General features: G+C 43.9%; 1 protein-coding gene across 1 annotated transcript in view; it reads left to right on the top strand.

Annotated features, from left to right (window-relative positions):
• The first annotated feature begins 14388 nt into the window (after positions 1-14388).
• Positions 14389-18423, top strand: part of RFTN1 (raftlin, lipid raft linker 1) — a 163645-nt gene continuing 159610 nt past the window's right edge. The window contains exon 1 of the mRNA XM_029070774.1: positions 14389-14461. The gene's annotated coding sequence lies outside the window, so the exon portion shown is untranslated. The remainder of the gene's footprint in view (positions 14462-18423) is intronic.

Genomic DNA, 18423 nt, shown 5'->3' with positions numbered 1-18423 from the left:
GAGGCATATCCATTCCATTCCTAGCTTGGGCAACCTGCTACAAGTCAAAACTCACCTGTGTTGGGAACCAGTGCATGGGAGACAGTCGAAGGCAGAGACTCAAGTTTACTGCACAGAAGAAGACTAAGGTAAATTACTTAGGTATTTTTACCAAGAAAACTCTGGATACACTACAAGAACGATTGCAGATGGGGATGGGGCATTCTGGGAGAGATGTGTCCATGGTGTTGCTATGAGTGAGAGATGACAGCGTAAGACAAGACCCAAAATGGACTCAGTTCCTGTCACACAATGGGTTCCCAATCCATGAGAGAGGGAAAGTAGCTATTTTCTACCCATTTTACAGTTGAGGAACTTGAGGCTCAGAGAGGTTAAGTAATTTGCCCAAGGTCACACAGCATGTCAGTGGCAGAGCTGGGATTAAAACTGGGAAACAATGTGCCAAGCACACTGTGGAGATGTGGAAGGGATTGGGGTTGTTTAATTCTTTATAAGTGGAGGAAGGAGTGGCTCAACAGCCTTCAGTGAGAGATTTTAACGGGGAACTTGGCAGGCTGTCTCCATGCCCATTCTAGTCCAAAACCCCAGTTACCAGATTCCCAGACCAGTGTTCTTTCTTTTAGGCTGCTGCAGACTTTGGGAGTAATCTCTAGAAGGAGCAACCCAACAATCACTACTGCACATTGAGCACCCTGGATATAGGTGATGATGTGAATGGGGCCACTCAGAGAGTCACTGAGCAGATCTAGGATCTCCTTCTCCAAGTCCTCTAGGCCCATGTGTGCCCCTACCCAGGTGAGAGATTAGTAAATGAAAGGCATGGAGGTATCGGGGCAGTGTCCAAGTCCTTCCCGCAGGGTCCCCTCCCTTTGTACTTTAGAGTAATGTGGTCTTGTAGGGTTGAATACAGAGCTTAACTAATAAGCACTGAATAACTTAACATGTAACTATGCAGAATGTAAATTTACAATGAACAATAAATTATAGCTATATTAAAGATGTGGATAGTCTAGAGTGGGGGAAGAGACGAAGAGTGACTGATTTTGACTGGGCTAATTTTGAGACTGTGATAGAACAATGTCAGGCATCATGCAGCTCAACCCTGCAAAATCCACTAGCCCCAGGCTAGTGGGGGAGTTAACATGGGCTTGCCAACAGCTTGGCAGTAGAAATCATGTTTAGATAGACCTGGAAGGGGAACACCACAGCTCTGGAGCAAAGAAGGGGTGCCACTACCACAGGGCATGCTCTAGATACTGTTTTCTGAAAACTGTTCCTACTTAAGCTGCAAGCTCCATGTGGGACAGAGACTATATCCAACCTGATTGTCTTGTATCAACCCAAGTGCTTAGCATTGTATGTGCTTAGCAAGTATTATTATTTTTTTTCATGTCACTCTTTTACATTGCATAACATGCCTAACACACATAACATAGGGTGTGTCCGTTACTTCCAGGTCGACAAAGGTGGTTCTAGCACCCACATGTGCCATCAGTGGCCACCCTACTCTAAATACAAGGAAGAACCCCCTCTGGGGTTGCCACATCTCTTTTGGGGCACTATTATATCTGGCTCATCTGAGAAAATGTGAATGTTCTGCAGAGGAAGGACAAAGATGGCTATATCTTCAAACTCCCAACTGTATCAAGGCCCACAAGTTGAACATCTCTGTCTTTGTCCACTCCTTTGACCTCAGACAGGGCCACCTGCAAACTTTGTCAGAGAGGTGCAACTTTCCTGCAGGATTCTGGATTTTTAAAGTTCTCCAGACAGAACCTCTTTCCAGTGTTTTGCCAGCCATGGAATATGGAAATTCTTCCTTAGCACTACTTGAAATCCTTCCTGCTGGAGTTTTTGCACATTTACTCTTGTCTGTCTTCAGCGAAAATGAAAAACAGCTGTTAAGTCTTTGCTGACCCAATAAATCTCCAAAACTTATTGCTTATTGATAAACATTCAAGCCTCTCTTCACGTCTGGTATTTTGTTGTGTGCTTACTATGTGTTCTAAGCACTGGGGTTCTAAGATAATCAAGTTGGACTTACTCCCTGTCCTATAGAGGGCTTACAGTCCTAAAATTAACCCCCACTTTAAGTGACTTGCACAAGGTCACACAGCAGACAAGTTTTGGAACCGGGATTAAAACCTAGGTCCTTTGACTCCCAGTTCTGTGCTCTTTCTACTAGGCAGTGCTGCTTCTCATTACCAGGTCTTCAAGGAAACTTTATTTTTTAAATATCCACTGCTCTGGAGCCTGTGCAAGGCCATAGAGCAGTGGCCTGCCTCTGTTCATCTGCTCACTACTACAAACCTTGCTTTTCCACATCCCGTTTTCCTTTGTAGAATGGGGTTGGTTTCCTTATTGTATTGCAATCATCTTCACAAGACTGTAACAGAATATGATGTATTGTTCCCATAGGCACTATATTTTTTTCATTCACACTGAGGGGCTATGACTACTAATTATGCTGTATATTCACAATCTCATGTATATTCACAATCTCATGTGTGACAGAAATTGAGTCTGATCCTAATGATCTTGTACCTATCCCACTGCTTACCCCAGTGCTTGATATATATTAGGCGCTTAACAAACACCACAGTTTCGTTTCTTGGCAGCTTGTTGAAAATGAAATGCAGAAGGAAGAAGCATGGCCTAGTGGATAGAGCACGGGCCTGGGAGTCAGAAGGACTTGGGTTCCAATCCCAGCTCTGCCACTTATCTGCGATGTGAACTTGGACAAATCGCTGCACTTCTCTGTGCTTCAGTTACCTCATCTGTAAAATGGCGATTAAGATTGTAAGCCCCACGTGGTACAGGGACTGTGTCCAACATACTTATCTTGTATCAACCCCAGCTCTTAGAACAAGCCTAGCACATAGTAAGCGCTTAAAATACACCATTTCTTTTAAAAAAGGAATGAATTTAAAAGTAGAGGTGCAGTTTAACGTTCTGCCAGCAGATGACGCCCTATGCAAACCAAGCAAAACTGTACAAAGAACTTTTGATTTTCTTTCACTATCCTGAGACTTTTGAGCTAGAGCTTTTCTTTAAAAAAATGTTTTCAGCACAGCATACTCTGCTCCTTTTGTGAGAGACTTAAAATGAGATGGCCTTAATCCATTGCCTAGTGAGAAAGGGCTTACATATTCTCAATGGTGTGTTTTATATTAAATGAAGCAAGCGAGCGCTGAGAAAGATTCAAACGGTTTCTTTGTTCAAAAACCTTTCAGACGTAGATCAGCTGCCTTGAACAATTAGTATTGAAAATGGCACCTTTTGCAGCCTCTGCTGAAAGCTCCAATGAGAAGAATCAGCAAAATTGATCGACTCTCATCTAGAGGGGTTAATTCTTTGGTTTCAGGGTTGGTCAAATTGGCAGGGTCCTGCTGGAAAATTGTTACAATATCTTCATTGCCCCTGCTTTTTTATGTACAAAAAAAAAATCCCCTTCCATAGCATTCTTAAAAGGGAAATGGCCTCAATTCCAACCCTCCTCCTGGTAGCACCATCTAATATTGGTTCCTCCAACATTGTTTCCTCCTGGTTTTCCTCCAATCTATCTGGCTACTCTTCCTCAGCTTCTTTTGCTGACTCCTCTTCTCTCTTGCACTCTCTATGAGTGTTCCTTAAGACTCGGTTCTGGGTTCCTTTCCCTTCTCACTCCCTGAGAGATTTCATCTACGCCATGGCTTCGGCTACTACCTCTGTGAGGATAACCCTAATCTAATGTACTAGCTCCGAACGCTCCTCCAATCTGCACTCTCATATTTCCTTTTGTCTGCAAGACATTTCCATAAGGATGACCCACTGACACCTCAAGCTCAATATGTGGAAAACTGAACTTTCTTTATGGTATTTTTTAAGCACTTACTAGGTGCCAGACACTATACTAAGCACTGGGGTAGATATGAGCTAATCAGATTGGACGCAGTCCATGCCCTACTTGGAGCTCACAGTCTTAGACTCCATTTTACAGATGAGATAATCAGGATAGAAATGTTAAGTGATTTGCCCAAGGTCACACAACAGACAAGTGGTGGAGTTGGGATTAAAATCCAAGTCCTTCTGACTCCCAGCCCCATGCTCTATAATAATAATAATGTTGGTATTTGTTAAGCGCTTACTATGTGCAGAGCACTGTTCTAAGCACTGGGGTAGACACAGGGGAATCAGGTTGTCCCACGTGGGGCTCACAGTCTTAATCCCCATTTTACAGATGAGGGAACTGAGGCAAAGAGAAGTGAAGTGACTTGCCCACAGTCACACAGCTGACAAGTGGCCGAGCTGGGATTCGAACTCATGACCTCTGATTCCAAAGCCCGTGCTCTTTCCACTGAGCCACGCTCTATCCACTAGGCTAGGCTACTTCTCTAACTCTTCATGTTCTCTCCTAAATCTTCTTTTCCGTCAAACTTTCCCATCACAGTTGACAATACCACCTTTTCTATATTTGTGCGTGAAACCTCGATAGTGTTCACATTCTCTTTCTACTCCCACATCCAGTCTGCTGCTATAGCCTGTCGGTTTTTCTGCCACTCTATTTTTCACAACTCCCCTTCTACATCCACACTGTCTCCGCTCTTGTCCAGTCAGTCAGTGGTATTTATTGAGAGCTTACTGTGTGCAAAGCACTGTACTAAGCACTTGGGAGAGTACAATACAACAATAAACAGACACATTCCCTGCCCCCAACAAATTTATAGTCTAGAGAAGGAGCAGGCACTCGTATCCCCCCCTGACTACTCTACCAGCCTCCTCAGTGGTCTTCTAACCTCCAGCCTCTCCTCTTTCCAGTCCACATTTCACCCTGCTTCTCAGATCATTTCTTCACACTTTCATTCGGTACGTGTCCTTCCACTCCTCAGAAACATTCTAACGGCTGCCCATTCGTCTTCATATCAAATAGGCACTCCTGTCTATTGGCTTTAAGGTTCTCCATTAGCTCATTCCATTTTAGCTGCCCCCTTTTTTTCTCCCACTACACCCCATTTAGCTTTCTCCCTTCCTCCAAAGCTCATCTTCTCACTGTGCCTCAGTCTTGGGCCTCCTACATTCAATAATAATAATAATGTTGGTATTTGTTAAGCGCTTACTATGTGCCGAGCACTGTTCTAAGCGCTGGGGTAGACATAGGGGAATCAGGTTGTCCCACGTGGGGCTCACAGTCTTAATCCCCATTTTACAGATGAGGGAACTGAGGCACAGAGAAGTTAAGTGACTTGCCCACAGTCACACAGCCGACAAGTGGCAGAGCTGGGATTCGAACTCATGAGCTCTGACTCCAAAGCCCATGCTCTTTCCACTGAGCCACGCTGCTTCTCGACATTTGATACCTGGCTCAAGCCCTTCTTCCTCCCATCAAATTCACCTCTTTTCAAATGTGCTGGACTACAGGTCCGCCAGATTAATTTTTCTTTTCTCCTACTATCATCTCTGCATTTTGCTCCTTCCTTTTTTTAAATGATGTTTTTTAAGCACTTAGTTTGTGCCAGGCACTCTGGGACATGGACTCGTATCTACTTAATCAGGATGGATACAGTCCCTGTCCCACATGGGTCTCACAGTCTTAATCCCCATTTTACAGATGAAGTAGCTGAGGCACAGAGAAGTTAAGTGATTTGCCCAAGATCACACAGATATTTGGCAGAGCTGGGATTAGGACCCAGGTCCTTCTGACTCCCACAGCTGGACTCTATCCATTAGGCAACACTGCTTCCCCTTAGCACTCATTACTTCCCATTGCATTTTTGCACAGAATTGCAAATATAGTTTTACATTCTCTTACTATTTGAACACTTCTTCTTTCTCTTATTTGTCTATCTCCTCTGCTAGATTGTAAGCTTCAGTGAACAAGGATCATGTCTTTTTTACTCTCCCAAACACTTTGTTCAGTGGTCTGCACCCAGTAGGTGCTCAAAAATACCACTGACTGATTGATTAATTAGTTAATTTATTGATTGGGATACAAAATAATTCATTTTTGAGGATGTGAAATTCAGTTTCCTGGCATCCCCCTCTGGTACATGATTGGATGTTCACTGTTCTTCTGCCTAGCAGGGTTATATAACTTGATGAAAGAAAAAGATACATGGACACCTCCCCCTTGCTCCCCCCATACACAGTTAAACCAAAGAAATGAGAGGCTTTTCATTTTATTTTTAAATTACTTCTCCATATTTATGAAAGAGCTTCAATCATTCTCACTACTTTATTTTTAAAATAAGCAAAAAATGAACTGCTCCCAAGACAAAACTTACTGCTTCATTCATTCCTAGGATAAAAATTCCTTACTTGAATAAGGTCTCAAATTATTAAAAACTCAAAGAGTTTTATCAAACTAACCTCAGGACCATCATCCAAATAATGACAAAAAAAGGTCCTGAAGATGGATTTTGGCCAATCATAGAAGAGATTTATTGCTCTAAACACCAGGTAAAAGGAACTTTGACTCCATAGAAAATCAAGTTCTAATCCCCAAGAGGTCTAACTTCCAAAGTCTTCCAAGCCTAATAGGTGGAGAATTGTTTAAAGCTCTTCCTTTGTTTCTTTTTGGTAGTGAGAGTGGTGAGCAAAATTGTAAGAATGCTTGAGGTTTAGGTGGATGGACTTCCTCAAAATGATGCATCTGATGTCCTTACATTATACTGCATGCCGGATGTGGTGGTCATGTGTCTCTGGGTATCCAGGATGCATGAAGTACAGTTATTGTTATATTGTACTCTCCCAAGCACTTAGTACAGTGCTCTATACCCCATAAGCACTCAATAATTACGATCAAATGAATTGTTGCTAGCAGCTTCCGACCACTACCTAGCAGGCCACTCTGTGTCCGACATTATCCAGGCCTGTAAGCTCATTATGGGCAGGGACGTATCCACTATTTCTGCTGTATTATACTCCCCCAAGTGTTTTGTACAGTGCTCCGGACATAGTAAGTGGTCAGTAAATACTATTGATTGGTCAGTTGACTGGACAGCCAGGGCTGCCACCGTGGACACCACCAGCCCAACAGGGGCCCTGGCTTCCACAGCCTGAACAGAAATTGCAGACCTGAGCCTGTGACCACTGCCTCACCTACTTCTTGAAGGCTTCCTAACAGAACCATATCAAACCAACCGTATCAAAAACCTCCAAGAAATGGTGCTGGAAGGACACATTCAGCCACTGAGAGAGTGTCAGCTCCTCTCCCACCGCAATCCCTGGCTATAGCACTGCTCTGCTCTGCTCCTGCTTCTACATACACCACCTAATCAGTCAATCCGTGGTATTTATTGAGCACTCACTGTGGGCAGAACACTGTACTAGGTGTTTGAGAGAGAACAATAAAACACATTAGAGTTGGTGGACATGATCCCTGCCCATAAGGAATTTACAGTCTAGAAGTATGCATGTAGTTTCCCCAATCCAGTAGCAACAAGGAGTATCCTGCAGCGTGACAGTGTGGCTTTTTTTTTAAATGGCATTTGTTAAGCTCTTACTATGTCCCAGACACTGAACTGTACCCCATTTTACAGATGAGGTAACTGAGGCACAGAGAAGTGAAATGACATCCCCAAAGTCATGCAGCAGACAAGTGGCGGAGCCAGAATTAGAACCCAGGTCCTTCTGACTCCCAGGCCCTACTCTATCCACTAGGCCATTCTGCTTCCCACTTCCACTTTACTGGTCATTTGTTTCCCACTCTGGGCTTCCATAGTAGCTCCCAATCCCAGCCAAAGGTGGAGCTTTACGAGGTTCCATCAGCCACTTTGAGAATGGGAGGGTGAAATTTATGGGGGTCCTGCATGGTGGGGATATCTGGACACATTAGACTTAGCTAAAGATATTTCTCTCCCACTAGCCAACAGGATTTACTCTACAATTTTCAGTACTTCATGGGACCCTTTACAGAAAGAGAAGAAAAAATGTTTTCTTGACGTTAATCCTTTGTAAAGGTTATTTTTATATCCCATGTGCATAACATGCAGGAGGAGAGAAACTTTAATAATTTCAAGCTGCATACAGTAAGGATTGCTGAAGATCTCAACAGCAGCTGTCTTTTCCTTCATATCCTTTAATGTTTCGCTTTTTGTTCTGGGTTCCCTGTTGGGGTAAACTGTAGTATTCCTTTATTCCTGGAATGAAATATTGCAACCAGATGATATCCAAGCCCACCATAACAATGGCCCCAAGTTCTTCCCTCTCCTCCCCCAGGCTCCTGAGAACACTCCACTGCACCCTTGGGAGCTGGGTGGGAAGCCACTCCCCCTTCCAATCCTCCACCCCCACTTTTCCATATGCTTCTGGCCAGGTGCTTACACAACTTCCATCTAATGGGTTGCTTTAATCCACAAGAAAGGAAGCATTGCCGAGTGATGGAGTGGGGCAGCCATGCTGACCTGCAGGGTCAGTGGGAGAAGGGGCAAACTGCTCTGATCCTGTCCTGCCATCCAACATGGCCTGGACCCCATCCTCCACCCCCCCTCAAGTGCTGTTTATCCCTAAACTGGATCCAGCGACAAGATGTGGTTTCCTGTTCCTGTGATGGGTGTTGAGGAGAACACAATTCCCATCCACCCCAGTGAGTCCACAGCAGAGTTCCCATTTTCCTTCCCCCTATATGGGATGGAGAGTCATCCTCAATGATCCCCTGTACTTTTCTAGCACTTTTCCTTCTAAGAGTTCAAAGGCACAGCCTTGAGCTTTCATCCCCTCCCAGCTAGGCTTCTTTAATGACCACCCTCCCAGTCTTCCTCAATCTCCAGATTCTCTCTCTTCCATCGGTAAACAGTCAATACAAGTTGATTCACTTTAATCTATCCCAGTGCTTAGAAGAGTGCTGGGCACATAGTAAGCACTTTACAAATACCATTTAAAAAATCACCAGTATTTATTGAGTACCGCCTGGGTGCAAGGTAATGTATTAAGTGCTTAGGATAGTGCAAACAATCCCTCTCCCCAAGGAGTTAATAATCTAGCATGTATGATATAACAGAGCTGCTTGTATGGTTTTTCTAAAATGTTTTGCACTACCTCTTTTTCTTCTCAAAAATCCAATAAAGGGCTCCCTCTTCCCTTCCTGCTCACTTCTCCCACCACACCTCAGTTTATTCTCTCCACTCTGCCCAACCAACTTTCCCTGATGAACTTGTTCTTAATTCTCCTTCTCTTTGCTTGGTCTTTCACCCCACCTGGAACTATTTCCCAGAGTTTTCCAAAACATAACCCTCCCCTGTCAAAACTCTTCTAAAAACCCACCTACTCCATTAGACACTCCCTGATTAACCCTCTCACCTTCCTGGTTCTGACAGTCCTTCAGTCACCTCATTCATTCATTCATTCATTCAGTTGTATTTATTGAGCACTTACTGTGTGCAGAGCACTGTACTAAGCATGTTGAAGTATACAATACAACAATAAACAGATACATTCCCTGCCACAATGAGTTTACAGTCTAGAATAGGGAGAGTGACTTCAGTACAAATTAATACAATTACAGATATGTACATAAGTGTCATGGAGCTGGGAGAGAGGAAGAGCAAAGGGAGCAAGTCAGGGCGAGGCAGAGGGCATGGGAGATGAGGAAAGGTGGGGCTTAGTCTAGGAAGGCTTCTTGAAGGAGATGTGCCTTCGATAAAGCTTTGAAGGAGGGGAGAATAACTGTCAGATTTGAGGAGGGAGGATATTCCAGGCTGGAAGCAGGATGTGGGCTAGAGGTCGGCGGTGAGACAGGTGAGATCGACGCACTGTGAGAAGATTAGCATTAGACATTAGCGGTGTCCAGACTGGGTTGTATTAGGTGAGCAGTGAGGTGAAGTAGGAGGGGGCAAGGTGGTGGAGTGCTTTAAAGCCAATGGTGAGAAGTTTCTGTTGATAAAGAGATCGATGGACAACCACTGGAGTGTTCTGAGGAGCAGGGTGGCATGTGCTGAATGTTTTTGTAGAAAAATGATCTGGGCAGCAGCGTGAAGTACAGACTGGAGTGGAGAGAGGCAGGATGCTGGAAGATCAGCAATGAGGCTAATACAGTAATCCAGGCAGGACAGGCTGAGTGATTGTATTAATGTGGTAGCAGTTTGGATGGAGAGGAAAGGGTGGATTTTAGCACCTCAGCTCTATGATGTACCACGTTTATCTATTTATTGTTTAGTTATTTGCCTGCTTATGTTTATTATTCATAGCTACTCATTTATACTCTTTTAGTTATTTTATATTGCCCATTCATGTCAGCTTGTCTTTCCCATTAGACTGGGAGCAGCCCCTCTCAGGTCTAAATTTCTTCTATTTGTCTTCAAAGTGTGAAGCATCCAGTATGCTCTCAGTTAATACTGTTGATATAATAAAAATAATATTTATCAAGTGCTTACTATATGCAAATCACTGTAGTTAATACAAGATAATCACATCAGATACAGGTCCTTTCCCACATGGGGATCACAATGAAGAAAGAGAGAGAATACCAATGCTTTATCTCCATTTTATGAAACTGAGGTACAGAAAAGTTAAGTGACTTACTTGAGATCAAACAGCAGGCAAGTGGTAGAGCTGGGACTAAAACTGGGGTCTACTGACTCCCAGTCCTCTGCTCTTCCCAATAAGCCACATTGGTGTTTAGTGTCCAAGAAATATTTTTTTTTTGTAAGCTCTCCTTTATATTTCAGGCTTTTTCTTCTTTCCCAACATTTCTATGCCAGTCTCCAGTTATCCCAGGTGCCAAAGAAGGGAAAGAAAAGAAGTGTTTTTTAGGTGGGCAGTGTTGGTTGTGCTAATATTCCACTATGAATCAGTCATGTATAGAGCCTCTGATTAAATAGTGAACCTGGAGATAGAAACTTTATCCCTGTAGCCTCTCCCTATCCACAGGAGCTTGTCTCTAGAAGGAGCTACAAATCCCCTGATCTCTTGAGGATTTGGAGCCTGGAGGAAAAACTGGGTCCTGGCCAATGGGAACTCTGAGTCTAACCAATCAGGGTGCATGTGGGAGTTTTTGAGGTTGTTAGAGGACGTCTTCGGCTTTTCCTAAGACCCCTGATTTCTCAAAGTCCTCTCTGCGTTACACCAATAGATAACCTGACCCGCCACAGGATATATAGCCAGTCAGGGTTTGGCTAAATCCTAATATCACTCCAGGATTGCCTCCTACTAGCAGAGTGGATTGCTGCCTTATTGATTTTGATATGCTAAAAGTCTACTCAATGTGAAATAAGATCCTTTCTTGATTCCAGCATTTTTTTAATGACTTGTATGTTAGATTTAGTTTATTATCATGATGGTATTCTAAATTATTTCAGAGAAAAAAAACTCTTGAGAGTAAAAAAAAAAATCGAGTCACCATTTGTGAATTCTTGGAGGGTTCAGGTTGGTGAGTTTGCCCAAACTCTTTTGTTTGTTTCCCTGAAGTCAGTCATGGTTCTTCTAGAGTAGGAGCTTCAAACAGGAGTTTCAAAAGGCCAGAGTCAAAATCCTCACCAGCAAATGAGGAATTGATTTTTCTGCCTTTGCCTCCTCCCCAACTGATTGTGAGGCTTGGTTCTCTCGGGTGCTAAGGAAAAGTGGGACTCAACATCAATAAACATTCTAGGCAGTCTTAGCTGCTGCTCCTCGAGGGGATGCAAAGTGAGAGCCCTCACAGCTTTTGGAATTGGACTTCCAAATTCACTCATCCCAAGTTTCTGTCAAGATTTGAGAGTTTCCAGTCAGGTCGGAAATGATGTAAAATGGCCATAATTCTGGCCTGTGAGCTCTTTGAAGCCTGCCCCCACCCAGCCCTCACCTCCTTTTGCAATACTTGTTCTTTTGCCTCGTACTCAAAATGAAAAGTTGCCACCGCCATTTCCTCTGGTATTTTAGTTGCATTTGGAAAGGAGATTTTAGGGGCAAACTCCTATTCCCAAGAAAGGCTGTGAAGAATGGGTTATTTTAGCCACAATCCCTCCTGAGAAGATATTTTTCTCTGCTCTCTGAAACAGCAAACATCTCAGCACTGTGAACATTTTTAAATATGACACCTCTGACAGGAATAGCAAGGATGTGGCCATCTTAAGCAGAAGGGAAAACAAAAAGAGAAAGTTCCTTTCATAAATATGCTAAAGGGTAAATTTTCAGAAAAAGATCTGTTTACCTTGCAAACAAATATTTGAAAGGATTTTACATCATTCCCAGTACCCATCCACTTGAACTGAGCTTACTTTAAGGCAGAGTGGCCTATAAAATATAGTCCTTCAGACACTGACTGTGTATGGATAAATCCAAAGGTAGGAGAAAGTCTGTGCTTGGGAGAGCAGCAAAGGGCCAATCTCTACTAGCAAAGTGAAGCAAAGAATTGAGGCATTTATCGGAATAACTGAGAAAAAATTATCATTTGAACTGTAAGCTCCTTGTGGGCAGGGAACGTGCTACCAACTCTGTTGCATTGTACTCCCCAAGCGCCTAGGACAGTGCCAGCCCAGGAGACACAATCTGTGCAGCAGGTGTGGTATGAGGAGAAAGGTAGAGAGCAAAACCGAGACTGCAGCACTGTGGTTTGAGGCTACTGCCTCTCCTTTCCCCTGAGACACACTATACAATCAATCAATCAGTGGTAGTTACTGAGTGCTTACTGCGTGCAGAGCCCTATACTAAGCGCTTGGGAGAGCACAGGCCCCAAATGAGCCCTCCTGGTCCTAAAGAGCTGCTGCTATGTGGACCTGTGGGAGGAAGGAGGAGCAAGGATATACTGGGGACTGGAGTCCAAGACTCTCCCTACTAGCAGCAGTGAGTGGCAGCAGAAGGTTTCCTGTCAGTCCCACTTTTACACAATAGCCACTGAGGGGTGGGGAGGGGATTTAAGAATGGAACTTCTTCCCTTTCGGCCCCTCTTTACCCCTTCCCTGATGGATGCAGCAGGTACCAATTTAGTCACCCATGCCCTGGTCCTCAACTCCTCTCTACCCTCAACTACCCAAGTCCCTATGCCTGTATGTGCGTGCACACACACACACACACACACACACATACAGAGCCCAGAGAGTTAGAATACAATTTAAACCACTAGGAAAGTCTTTCAACCTAACTAGCTGCAAGCTAGTCCTTGAGACAAGTCACCCAGAAGCTCTATCTGGGGATGACTGTACCTTAGAGGAAGACATGGAGATGATTGTGAAATTCTTTCCTTGGGTAGCACAGTGCTATGGAATATAAAGAAACCTGAGGAAGATTGAAGTGTGTACCAGCAGGCATCAGCGCAGTCCTATAAAAATAACCAGAGCTTTTCGTTGGTAACACAGGATTACGCAGGCAGCAGAAAATCTAATTGAAATGCCCAGTGTATCTACTGGGAAACTGTGAAACCAAGTGTGGGGGCCATATGGACCAAAAGAATGGTCATCTTAGCAGTCGTTATGATCATCATCATGAAAGGGCCCAGGCCTGGGAGTCAGAGGACCTGGGTTCTAATCCTGACTCTTCCACTTCCTACTGTGTGACCTCAGACAAGTCACTTACCTTCTCTGTGCTTCAGTTCCTTTCATCTCTTCTCTCTTACTTATACTGTGAGTCCCACGGGGGACCTGATTCATTCATTCAATCAATCGTATTTATTGAGCACTTACTGTGTGCAGAGCATTGTACTAAGCACTTGGAAAGTACAATTTGGCCCCTGATGATCTTGTATCTACCCCAGTGCTTGGTACAGCACTTGGAACATACTAAGCACTTAACAAATACCACAGTTATTATTATCATCATCAACATCATCATCAGTATTTACTGTGTACCTATTTTGTTCAGGACAAAGCACTAGGCACTTGGAAGCACACAATGAAAGTAGAAGACATGGTCGTTGTCTTCAAGGGCTTACAGTTATAGAATTCCAGATCTGCCAAAGAGGTCACATTTGGCTTCTGGAACATTTCCATCGGGATCACCTATGTGCCATGCCTAAAATCAGAAGACAAAGTAGCTTCACAGCCTGGCTTCTGGGAGGTAAGACGTGCAGAGGATGCCCAAGCAGTTGTTGAAAGATGAGCTGAAATGAGGCTATTCAAACCAGGGACATTAGAAAATATGCCTCATAAACACCTTGAAGCACTTCTCCAACGATATGACAAGGAGAAAACTGGGGCAGACAAACCGACTAGACATTCAGCAAGCAGGAAACAGGTGGTTCATTTTGAGCTGAGGTTTCAGGAAGATGACAAAACTAAGAGGCATAAAATCTTTTAAATAGTCGCGTGTAAGGAAATGTTGGTCACTCTTTTTCAGCCAAACATACCCACGTGGGTCAAGTTTAGAGGCAGTGGTGTTATCTTCAACCGTGACGGATCACTCCGTGTTCTGACAGGAAATAACCTGAAGGCAAAGCAGCTTGAGATTGTGACTCATATTCTGTAATGAGCTCACTACTTCTCCAGTGTATCAAACGCATCGTGAAGTCGACTCCTCCTTCATCCTCATCTGGGATTTGGGAATCTTGCGGAACCCTGTTTTGAACACTGATTGGGTAAGGCGTTTTGTGCTTTTTATGCTATTCCTACTTGAGTACTTTTCCTTCTTTCCGTGCTGTGTAAGGTGAAAATGTTGGACTTCTGGGTTTGCTTCCCACTTTATGATAAAAAATGAGAAATACAAAATTCCTTGTGTTCTGAAGGTTTAAAAAATGATAGAGAAGTTAACTTCATTATTCACAATTCTCAGTCAGCCACCTATTTTATGAGACTCTTTATCTGTTCAAAGCCTGCCCCACTCAATAAGGAGAAAAAAAATGGAGGGGTATTTACACTTGCTAACTTTGTGGGAATAGGAGGTTAAAATACATTTATGTTTGCAAAGTTTTGAGCAGAGAGAGGCAACAAATACAGCTGACACACAGAGGGAGTTGGTTACTCAGAAGGGCAAAATTTGCTACTCAATGCATAGCTGAAACCAAGATCTAATTGATGAAATTGTTGGTGAAATGGTCCGGGAATCAACATAACCTAGCATAGCATAGCAGCATAGTATTTACATCAAGATATGTGCATAATTAATGAGGAAGCAGCATAGCCTAATGGATAGAGCACAAGTCTGGGAGTCAGAAGGATCTGGGTTCTAAACCTGGCTCTGCCATTTGTCTGCTGTGTGATTTTGAGCAAGTCGCATCAGTTCTCCATGCCTCAGTTATCTCATCGGCAAAATGGGGATTAAGACTGTGAGCCCAAAGTGGTACAAGAACTGTGTCCAACCTGGCAATTATCTATCTACCTCACCACTTAGTACAGTACCTGGCATGTAGTAAGTGCTTAACAAGTGACACAATTATTATTTCTGAGGATAGAGAGGAAAAAAGTCCCCAAAAGAAAATTTTAAAGCAAGATTGGCCCTACTGGTACTGTTTCCATGGTGGTCTGTTTGCCCAGCATTATGAAGGACACCAAGGGTCAGTCAGTCAATCATATTTATTGAACAATTACTGTGTGCAGAGCACTGTACTAAGCACTTGGGAGAGTAAAATTCAACACTATAACGGACACATTCCCTGCTTCTGACAAGCTTACTGTCTAGAGGGGAAGACAGACATTATTGTATATAAATAAAATTACAGATAGGTACGTAAGTTCTGTGGGCCTGGGAAGGGGGATGAATAAAGCAGACAAATCAAGGTCATGCAGAAGGGAGTGGAAGAAGATGAAAGGAGGGGCGAGGGACAGGCATTCCACATCAGAACTGTGTAGTAGTTCAATTATTTTCTGACTTTGGAGAAATTGACCGATGGATAGGCTTCTCTAGAACAGTTACCAAAACTGTAGGGGAGATTTTGTGCACATCTCAGGTTTTATGGTGGTTTATTTGCTTGTGTTCCATGTGCTGCCATTTCCAGAAGTGATAGGTCAAGATAGCACTGAGGCCCAGGGGTATAGGACCTAACCCTGCCAGACAGGAATCCAAATTCAGCCTTTGGAGGGGGATATCCAGCTTTGGTTTTCTCTTGTTATTAAATTACCATTCCCCTGGCTTTCATGCTAGTATGCAGGCTGGCCAGAGAATCCTAGCCCCTTTCTAGTGGCCTTGTAAAGATTAGTTACCTGCTCTCAAAAGGATATTTTTGCTGTTCTGTCAGTTGGGGCTCAGGCTGATTCTTCCCACATCACCCAGTAGGGAGTGGACTAGCAAAATACCCAGGAGAGGTGCTTTGGCTCCTCTGAGGCCTTAGAGTGTGTGGAGTAGAATTGCCTTTCTCTTAGCCCTTGTCCATCCTCACCAGGGACAGTAGCTGCTTCTGCATTTGCAGGAGGCTGACCCCAAAGTGCAGAGGAGGGGAAGAGAGAAGAGAGCTGTTCCATCTCACTACCCAGGTGGCTCATCCCAAAGGGAAGAGGATGGGGAGGGAGAAGAGGGTCATTCCATCTCACTGCCCAGGTGGCTCACTACCAAGCACAGTGGAGGAGGGAGGGAAAGGAGAACCGTTCCATCTCAATGCCTAGTAGGAGTGTTGACAACAGTTCTGGACCCAAGAGAGAGAATGGAGCCAGAGATTGACTCTCAGTATTTTGTGATTATCTGCTCCCTGGAAGGCTGATGTGTTGGGAAAACATTTTTGCTGTATGGGCTAGTTTGGGGATTCATCTCTAGCTGTAAACTGGCTTTCTAGGCGTTCCCCACACTTGATTCACATATATCCTTTTGGGAATGTAGTTAGGTTAATTTTCTTCTTTTGTCTTTGAAATGGCTTTATAACAGATATTCAAGAAATCAAAAAATCCTCTTTTGGGTGTTTGCTTGCAGACCAGCTGAAGGAGAAGTTAGCCATCATGCTCACTGTGGGCAGGAAATGTGTCTGTTGCCCTGTTGTACTCTCCCAAGTGCTTAGTACAGTGCTTTGCACACAGTAAGTGCCCAATAAATATGAGTGAATGCTGGTTCAACAAGGCTTAAAAGAACTGTTCTGGAAACCAGTAGCTGTTAGACCTCTGCTGTTTAGGCCAGGATTCTCCAACTGAAGTAAGAATTTTTCTTCTTCACACAGAGAATAATAATAATAATAATAATGTTGGTATTCGTTAAGCGCTTACTGTGTGACTTTGGGCAAGTCACTTAACTTCTCGGTGCCTCAGTTACCTCATCTGTAAAATGGGGATGGAGACTGTGAGCCCCACGTGGGACAACCTGATTCCCCTCTGTCTACCCCAGCGCTTAGAACAGTGCTCGGCACATAGTAAGCGCTTAACAAATACCAACATTATTATTATTATTATTATTATGTGCAGAGCACTGTTCTAAGCGCTGGGGTAGATACAGGGAAATCAGGTTGTCCCACGTGAGGCTCACAGTCTTCATCCCCATTTTACAGATGAGGTAACTGAGGCACAGAGAAGTTAAATGACTTGCCCACAGTCACACAGCTGACAAGTGGCGGAACTGGGATTCGAACCCGTGACCTCTGACTCCCAAGCCCGGGCTCTTTCCACTGAGCCACGTGGGACTGGCTGGAGGGAAGTGGCTTTCCCATTCATGGTCCTGAGAGTGCCTTGCCTGCATCCTTGCAATCTTGAGCAGGAGGATGGGATGTGAAGCCTGCTTCCTTTAGGTCTGGGTGGTTCCTGAGGAGTTTATCATCACCAGCATCATCATCATCACCAAGAATTTCCCATTATATTGGTCTAAATACTTAGTACAGCACTCTGCACCTAGGAGGTGCTCATGAAATACCACTGAGCAGCATGCTCATAAATGGAAGCTGGAAAGGACTTGGAGACTTCCTCTCGTTCATCCTCTAGCAAGGCTTCACACAGATCATCCCAGCCAGATGAAAATAAATTTTATTGTTCAAGGCTTGTAATAATAATTATAATAATAATAATGATGGTATTTGCTAATCACTTACTACATGCCAGGCACTGTATTAAGCACTAGGGTGGATACAAGCAAATCAGGTTGGACACAGTCCCTGTCTCTCATGGGGCTCACAGCCTCAATCCCCATTTTAATAATGATAATAATATGGTATTTGTTAAGAGCTTACTATGTGCCGAGCACTGTTCTAAGCGCTGGGGTAGATACAAGGTAATCAGGTTGTCCCAGGTGAGGCTCACAGTTTAATCCCCATTTTACAGATGAGGTAACTGAGGCACAGAGAAGTTAAGTGACTGGCCCAAGGTCACACAGTAGACAAGTGGCAGAGCCGAGATTAGAACCCAAGTCCTCTGACTCCCAAACCCGGGCTCTTTCCACTGAGCCACACTATCTGCTTTACAGTTAAGGTAACTGAAGCCCAGAGAAGTGAAGTGACTTGATCAAGATCGCATAGCAGATGTAGAGCGCAATTAGAACCCATTAAAACCCATTACCTTCTCACTTCCAGCCCCATGCTCTGTCCACTACACCATCCTGCTTTTCCTTCTAGGGAAGGAAAGTCCATAAAGTGTCTTGGTAAACTATTCTACAGCCAAGCAACTCTCACAATGGGACTCTCTATTAAGGAAGACA

The sequence above is a fragment of the Ornithorhynchus anatinus genome, chromosome 8 (assembly GCF_004115215.2).
Source record: "Ornithorhynchus anatinus isolate Pmale09 chromosome 8, mOrnAna1.pri.v4, whole genome shotgun sequence".
In the NCBI taxonomy this organism is placed as follows: Eukaryota; Metazoa; Chordata; class Mammalia; order Monotremata; family Ornithorhynchidae; genus Ornithorhynchus; species Ornithorhynchus anatinus.
The sequence above is the reverse complement of the archived record's forward strand: the minus strand, read 5'-3'. Positions and strand labels throughout refer to the sequence as shown.